The following is an 8,623-nucleotide window of genomic DNA, read 5'->3' as shown; positions in this document are numbered from 1 at the left end:
TACCTTTCCTGGCCCCAGGCTTTCAGCGCCCTCATCATTCTCTCTATAGTTGAATTTTCCTGGCAGATGTCGAGTCTTGACGTCGTCTCTGGCTGGATTCTTGAATCATTTGTGCTTTCGCACCCACAAAGGAGGTTGCTCACGTTTACCACCTTTTAGGAGCAGGTGGAGATTCGCACACTGAGCCACGTGTGCTTAGGTGAGGTCACTCTATAGTGAGTGAAGTTAAAAGCATTCTCTGTAGTTGTGCCCTGCACGTCCTTTGATACCTGAAACAGAGCCACGCCCAGACAGCTATGACCTTGTGTTATGGTGCCACTGGAAAATGGAAGAATGAAATCGACATTATTTAATCCATGCGTTTTTAAGGTTGTGCTTTGCAGACAAAGACAAATTTATGGTTACCAAAGGGGAAAGGGGCGGGAGGGAGGGATAAATTGGGAGTTTGGGATTAAAAGATACACCCTACTATATAAAAAATAAACAACAAAGACCTATTGTATAGCACAGGAAACTATATTCAATATCTTGTAATAACCTATAATGGAAAAGATTCTAAAAAAGAATATATTCTTATATATATTTATATGTATGTATATATCTGAATCACTTTGCTGTACACCTGAAACTAACACAACATTGTAAATCAACTATACTTCAACTTAAAAAAAAAGATTGTGCTTTGATTATGGATTACTTTTTGTTAAGCAAAAGGTTAATGCAAGACAATTCTGAAAAATCAATCTTGTGTACATAACATGTATCATGATACATTCACATTTTTAAAACCACTTTATGGCAGTATGTTTGACGTTCAGTAAACTGCACGTATTTAAAGCATACAATTGGATGAGGTTTGACATATTTGTACACCTGTGAAACCATTACTACAATCAAGATTATGAAAACATCCACCACCTCTAGAAGTTTCTTTGCTCCTCTTTCTAATTTCTCCCACACAGCCTCATTTCCTAGGCAACCTGATCTTGTTTTCTGTCACTATAGGTTAGTTTGCATTTCCAGAATGTTAAAGAAATGGAATCATGCAGTATATACTATTTTTGGTCTGGCTTATTTCATGCAGCACAATTATTTTGAGATTCATCCACACTGTTGCATGTATCAGTAGTTCACGCCTTTCTATTGCTGAGTATAATTATACCACAACTGGCTTATCCATTCGCCTTTGGTTGACATTTTGGTTGTTTCCAGTTTTGGGCTAATACAAATAAAACTGCTATGAACAGTGAAGAGTGCCAGAAAGACGTGTATACAGGTCTATGAATATATGCTTCCATTTCTATTGGGTACTTTCCTAGGAGTAGAATGGCTGCAGCTATGGTAGGTATATATCTAACTTTTAAAGAAATTGCCAAACTGTTTTCCAAAGTACTTGTACAATTGTAGGTTCCCACCAACAGTATATGGGAGTTCTAGTTTCTCCACATCCTCTCCAACACTTTGATCAGTCTTTTTAATTTTAGCAATTCTAATACGTGGGTAATGGTATCTCATGAATAATCATGTTGAGAATCATGTGCTTATATTTTCTTTGAGGGAAGTATCAGTTCAAGCCCTCTGCACATTTTTTAATTGGGTTTTTTTTTTATTATGAGTTTTGAATCTTCTTTATATATTATGGATACAAGTCCATTATCAGATAGATTTGATCTACAAATATTTTCTCCCAGTCTATACCTTGTCTTTTCGTTTTCTTAATTTTTTGAAGAGCAGAAGTTTTTAATTTTTATGAAGTCCCATTTTCATTTTTCTCTTTAATGGGTCATGCTTAGGTGTTATATCTAAGAAATCTAACCCAGGGTCACAGATTTTCTCTTGTATTTTCTCCCAGAAGTTTTAGAGATTTAGGTTTTACAGTGAAGTCTGTGATCCATTTTTTTAATTAATTTTTATTGTAGTATAGTTGCTTTAAAATGTTGTGTTAGTTTCTGGTGTACAGCAAAGTGAATCAGCTATATGTATACATATATCCCCTCTTTTTTGGATTTCCTTCACATTTAGGTCACCACAGAGCACTGAGTAGAGTTCCCTGTGCTATATATACAGCAGGTTCTCATTAGTTATCTGTTTTATACATAGTAGTGTATATATGTCAATCCCAGTCTCCCAATTCATCCCAGACACTCTTCCTCCCCTGGTATCCATACGTCCATTCTCTACATCTCTATTTCTATTTCTGCTTTGCAAATAAGTTCATCTGTATAATTTTCTAGATTCCACATATAAGTGATGTTATACAATATTTGTTTTTCTCTTGCTGACTTACTTCACTCTGTATGACAGTCTCTAGGTCCATCCATGTCTCTGCAAATTGCACAGTTTCATTCCTTTTTATGGCTGGGTAATATTCCATTGTATATATGTACCACATTTCTTTACCCATTCTTCTGTTGATGGACATTTAGGTTACTTCCGTATCCTGGCGATTGTAAACAGTGCTGCAATGAAAACTGGAGTGCACTATGTATTTTTTTTTTGAATTTTTGAATTTTATTTTTTTATACAGCAGGTTCTTATTAGTCATCAATTTTATACACATCAGTGTATACATGTTAAACCCAACCAAGCAATTCATCACAACACCATCCCCACCTCCCCGCCACTTTCCCCCTGTGGTGTCCATACGTTTGTCCTCTACATCTGTGTCTCAATATCTGCCCTGCAAACCGGTTCATCTGTAACATTTTTCTAGGTTGCATATATATGCATTAATATATGATATTTGTTTTTCTCTTTCTAACTTACTTCACTCTGTATGACAGTCTCTAGATCCATCCATGTCTCAACAAATGGCCCAATTTCGTTCCTTTTTATGGCTGAGTAATATTCCATTGTATATATGTACCACCTCTTCTTTATCCATTCGTCTGTCGATGGGCATCTAGGTTGCTTCCATGACCTGGCTGTTATAAATAGTGCTGCAATGAACACTGGGGTGCATGTGTCTTTTTGAATTATGGTTTTCTCTGGGTATATGCCCAGTAGTGGGATTGCTGGATCATATGGTAATTCTATTTTTAGTTTTTTAAGGAACCTCCATACTGTTCTCCATAGTGTATGTATCAACTTACATTCCCACCAACAGTGCAAGAGGGTTCCCTTTTCTCTACACCCTCTCCAGCATTTGTTGTTTGTAGATTTTCTGATGATGCCCATTCTTACTGGTGTGAGGTGATACCTCACTGTAGTTTTGATTTGCATTTCTCTAATAATTAGTGAGGTTGAGCAGCTTTTCGTGTGCTTCTTGGCCATTTGTACGTCTTCTTTGGAGAAATGTCTATTTAGGTCTTCTGCCCATTTTTGGATTGGGTTGTTTGTTTTTTTAATATTGAGCTGCATGAGCTGTTTATATATTTTGGAGATTAATCATTTGTCCGTTGATTCGTTTGCAAATATTTTTTCCCACTCTGAGGGTTGTCTTTTCGTCTTGTTTGTAGTTTTCTTTGCTTTGCAAAAGCTTTAAAGTTTCATTAGGTCCCATTTGTTTATTTTTGTTTTTATTTCCATTACTCTAGGAGGTGGACCAAAAAAGATCTTGCTGTGATTTATGTCACAGAGTGTTCTTCCTATGTTCTCCTCTAAGAGTTTTATAGTGTCCAGTCTTACATTTAGGTCTCGAATCCATTTTGAGTTTATTTTTGTGTATGGTGTTAGGGAGTGTTCTAATTTCCTTCTTTTACATGTAGCTGTCCAGTTTTCCCAGCACCACTTATTGAAGATACTGTCTTTTCTCCATTGTATATCCTTGCCTCCTTTGCCATAGATTAGTGGACCATAGGTGCATGGGTTTATCTCTGGGCTTTCTATCCTGTTCCATTGATCAATGTTTCTGTTTTTGTGCCAGTACCATATTGTCTTGATTACTGTAGTTTTATAGTATAGTCTGAAGTCAGGGAGTCTGACTCCTCCAGCTCCGTTTTTTTCCCTCAAGATTGCTTTGGCTATTCGGGGTCTTTTGTGTTGCCATACAAATTGTGAAATTTTTTGTTCTAGTTCTGTGAAAAATGTCATTGGTAGATTGATAGGGATTGCATTGAATCTGTAGATTGCTTTGGGTGGTATAGTCATTTTCACAGTGTTGATTCTTCCAATCCAAGAACATGGTATAGCTCTCCATCTGTTGGTATCATCTTTAATTTGTTTCATCAGTGTCTTATAGTTTTCTGCATACAGGTCTTTTGTCTCCTGAGGTAGGTTTATTCCTAGGTATTTTATTCTTTTTGTTGAGTGGTAAATGGGAGTGTTTCCTTAATTTCTCTTTCAGATTTTTCATCATTACTCTATAGGAATGCAAGAGATTTCTATGCATTAATTTTGTATCCTGCAACTTTACCAAATTCATTGATTAGCTCTAGTAGTTTTCTGGTGGCATCTTTAGGATTCTCTACGTATAGTATCATGTCATCTGCAAACAGTGACAGTTTTACTTCTTTTCCAATTTGTATTCCTTTTATTTCTTTTTGTCTCTGATTACCATGGCTAGGACTTCCAAAACTATGTTGAATTATAGTGGCAAGAGTGCACAACCTTGTCTTGTTCCTGATCTTAAAGGAAATGCTTTCAGTTTTTCACCATTGAGAATGATGTTTGCTGTGGGTTTGTTGTATATGGCCTTTATTATGTTGAGGTAGGTTCCCTCTATGCCCACTTTCTGGAGGTTTTTTATCTCCAGATAAAAAATGTTGAATTTTGTCAAAAGCTTTTTCTGCATCTGTTGAGATGATCATATGGTTTTTATTCTTCAATTTGTTAATATGGTGTATCACATTGATTGATTTGCATATATTGAAGAATCCTTGCATCCCTGGGATAAATCCCACTTGATCATGGTGTATGATCCTTTTAATGTGTTGTTCAATTCTGTTTGCTAGTATTTTGTTGAGGATTTTTGCATCTATATTCATCAGTGGTATTGGTCTGTAATTTTCTTTTTTTGTAGTATCTTTGTCTGGTTTTGGTATCAGGGTGATGGTGGCCTCATAGAATGAGTTTGGGAGTGTTCCTTCCTCTGCAATTTTTTGGAGGAGTTTCAGAAGGATGGGTGTTAGCTCTTCTCTAAATGTTTGATAGAATTCACCTGTGAAGCCATCTGGTCATGGACTTTTGTTTGTTGGAAGAAGAATTTAATTACAGTTTCAATTTCATTACTTGTGATTGGTCTGTTCATATTTTCTATTTCTTCCTGGTTCAGTCTTGGAAGGTTATACCTTTCAAAGAATTTGTCCATTTCTTCCAGGTTGTCCATTTTATTGGCATAGAGTTGCTTGTAGTAGTCTCTTAGGATGCTTTGTATTTCTGTGGTGTCTGTTGTAACTTCTCCTTTTTCATTTCTAATTTTATTGATTTGAATCCTCTCCCTCTTTTTCTTGATGAGTCTGGATAATGGTTTATCAATTTTGTTTATCTTCGCAAAGAACCAGCTTTTAGTTTTATTGATCTTTGCTATTGTTTTCTTTGTTTCTATTTCATTTATTTCTGCTCTGATCTTTATGATTTCCTTCCTCCTGCTAACTTTGGGTTTTGTTTGTTCTTCTTCTCTAGTTCCTTTAGGTGTAAGGTTAGATTGTTTATTTGAGATTTTTCTTCTTTCTCGAGGTAGGCTTATATAGCTATAAACTTCCCTCTTAGAACTGCTTTTGCTGCATCCCATAGGTTTTGGATCATCGTGTTTTCATTGTCATTTGTCTCTAGGTATTTTTTGATTTCCTCTTTGATTTCTTCAGTGATCTCTTGGTTATTTAGTAACATATTGTTTAGCCTTCATGTGTTTGTGTTTTTTACGTTTTTTTCCCTGTAATTGATTTCTAATCTCATAGCATTGTGGTCAGAAAAGATGCTTGATATGATTTCAGTTTTCTTAAATTTACTGAGGCTTGATTTGTGACCCAAGATGTGATCTATCCTGGAGAATGTTCCGTGCACACTTGAGAAGAAAGTGTAATCTGCTGTTTTTGGATGGAATGTCCTATAAATATCAATTAAATCTATCTGGTCTATTGTGTCATTTAAAGCTTCTGTTTCGTTATTTATTTTCATTTTGGATGATCTGTCCATTGGTGTAAGTGAGGTGTTAAAGTCCCCCACTATTATTGTGTTACTGTCGATTTCCTCTTTTATAGCTGTTAGCAGTTGCCTTATGTATTGAGGTGCTCCTATATTGGGAGCATATATATTTATAATTGTTCTATCTTCTTCTTGGATTGATCCCTTGATCATTATGTAGTGTCCTTCCTTGTCTCTTGTAACATTCTTTATTTTAAGGTCTATTTTATCTGATATGAGTATTGGTACTCCAGCTTTCTTTTGATTTCCATTTGCATGGAATATCTTTTTCCATCCCCTCACTGTCAGTCTGTATGTGTCCCTAGGTCTGAAGTGGGTTTCTTGTAGACAGCATATATATGGGTCTTGTTTTTGTATCCATTCAGCAAGCCTGTGTCTTTTGGTTGGAGCATTTAATCCATTCACGTTTAAGGTAATTATCGATATGTATGTTCCTATGACCATTTTCTTAATTGTTTTGGGTTTGTTTTTGTAGGTCCTTTTCTTCTCTTGTGTTTCCCACTTAGAGAAGTTCCTTTAGCATTTGTTGTAGAGCTGGTTTGGTGGTGCTGAATTCTCTTAGCTTTTGCTTGTCTGTAAAGCTTTTGATTTTTCCATCAAATCTGAATGAGATCCTTGCTGGGTAGAGTAATCTTGGTTGTAGGTTCTTCCCTTTCATCACTTTAAGTATATCATGCCACTCCCTTCTGGCTTATAGAGTTTCTGCTGAGAAATCAGCTGTTAACCTTATGGGAGTTCCCTTGTATGTTATTTGTCATTTTTCCCTTGCTGCTTTCAATAATTTTTCTTTGTCTTTAATTTTTACCAGTTTGATTACTATGTGTCTTGGCATGTTTCTCCTTGGCTTTATCCTGTATGGGACTCTCTGTGCTTCCTGGACTTGGGTGGCTATTTCCTTTCCCATGTTAGGGAAGTTTTTGACTATACTCTCTTCAAATATTTTCTCTGGTCCTTTCTCTCTCTCTTCTCCTTCTGGGACCCCTATAATGCGAATGTTGTTGCGTTGAACGTTGTCCCAGAGGTCTCTTACGCTGTCTTCATTTCTTTTCATTCTTTTTTCTTTATTCTGTTCCGCAGCAGTGAATTCCACCATTCTATCTTCCAGGTCACTTCTCCGTTCTTCTGCCTCAGTTATTCTGCTATTGATTCCTTCTAGTGTAGTTTTCATTTCAGTTATTGTATTGTTCATCTCTGTTTGTTTGTTCTTTAATTCTTCTAGATCTTTGTTAAACATTTCTTGCATCTTCTCGATCTGTGCCTCCATTCTTATTCCAATGTCCTGGATCATCTTCACTATCATTATTCTGAATTCTTTTTCTGGAAGGTTGCCTATCTCCACTTCATTCAGTTATTTTTCTGGGGTTTTATCTTGTTCCTTCATGGGGTGCATAGCCCTCTGCCTTTTCATCTTGTCTATCTTTCTGTGAATGTGGTTTTTGTTCCACAGGCTGCAGGATTGTAGTTATTCTTGCTTCTGCTGTCTGCCCTCTGGTGGATGAGGCTATCTAAGAGGCTTATGCAAGTTTCCTGATGGGAGGGACTGGTGGTGGGTAGAGCTGGCTGTTGCTCTGGTGGGAGGAGCTCAGTAAAACTTTAATCCACTTGACTGCTGATGGGTGGGTCTGGGTTCCCTCCCTGTTGGTTGTTTGGCCTGAGCCGACCCAACACTGGAGCCTACCTGGGCTCTTTGGTTGGGCTAATGGCAGACTCTGGGAGGGCTCACGCCAAGGAGTACTTCCCAGAACTTCTGCTGCCAGTGTCCTTGTCCCCACGGTGAGCCACAGCCAGCCCCTGCCTCTGCAGGAGACCTTCCAACAGCAGCAGGTAGGTCTGGTTCAGTCTCCCCTGGGGTCACTGCTCCTTCCCCTGGGTCCCGATGCACACACTACTTTGTGTGTGCCCTCTAAGAGTTGAGTCTCTGTTTCCCCCAGTTCTGTCAAAGTCCTGCAATCAGATCCCAGTAGCCTTCAAAGTCTGATTCTCTAGGAATTCCTCCTCCTGTTGCCGGACTCCCAGGTTGGGAAGCCTGACGTGGGGCTCAGAACCTTCACTCCAGTGGGTGGACTTCTGGGGTATAAGTGTTCTCCAGTTTGTGAGTCACCCACCCAGCAGTTATGGGATTTGATTTTACTGTGATTGTGCCCCTCCTACCGTCTCACTGTGGCTTCTCCTTTGTCTTTGGATGTAGGGTATCATTTTGGTGAGTTCTAGTGTCTTCCTGTCGATGATTGTCCAGCAGCTAGTTGTGATTCTGGTGTTCTCACAGGAGGGAGTGAGAGCACGTCCTTCTACTCTGCCATCTTAGTTCCAATCTGGAGTGCACGTATATTTTTGAATTATGGTTTTCTCCAGGTAAGTCTGTGATCCATTTTGAGCTAAACGTTTTGTATGGTGTGAGGTGTGCACCCCAGTCTTGTTTTGTTTGCATATGCCTATCCAATTGTTCTAGCACCATTTGTTGAAAAGACTGTGCTTTCTCCACTGAAAGCATACCTTTGTGGAAAATCTGCTGACCAGTTGTCTATGTATGTATGTGTCT

The 8,623-nt window shown here is 37.9% G+C and overlaps 1 protein-coding gene across 2 annotated transcripts in view; it reads left to right on the top strand.

Moving 5' to 3' along the window:
• The window catches only part of TDG (thymine DNA glycosylase), a 33,212-nt gene that overhangs the window by 148 nt on the left and 24,441 nt on the right, over positions 1-8,623 (top strand). The window contains exon 1 of one of the 2 annotated variants that reach the window (XM_082419482.1): positions 93-199. The exons of the other annotated variant lie outside the window; for it this stretch is intronic. The gene's annotated coding sequence lies outside the window, so the exon portion shown is untranslated. Of the gene's footprint in view, positions 1-92; positions 200-8,623 lie in introns of those variants that run through there. 2 annotated transcript variants of the gene reach the window in all.

Source organism: Balaenoptera physalus (genome assembly GCF_965194825.1).
Source record: "Balaenoptera physalus genome assembly, chromosome: 13".
Taxonomy (NCBI): Eukaryota; Metazoa; Chordata; class Mammalia; order Artiodactyla; family Balaenopteridae; genus Balaenoptera; species Balaenoptera physalus.
The sequence above is the reverse complement of the archived record's forward strand: the minus strand, read 5'-3'. Positions and strand labels throughout refer to the sequence as shown.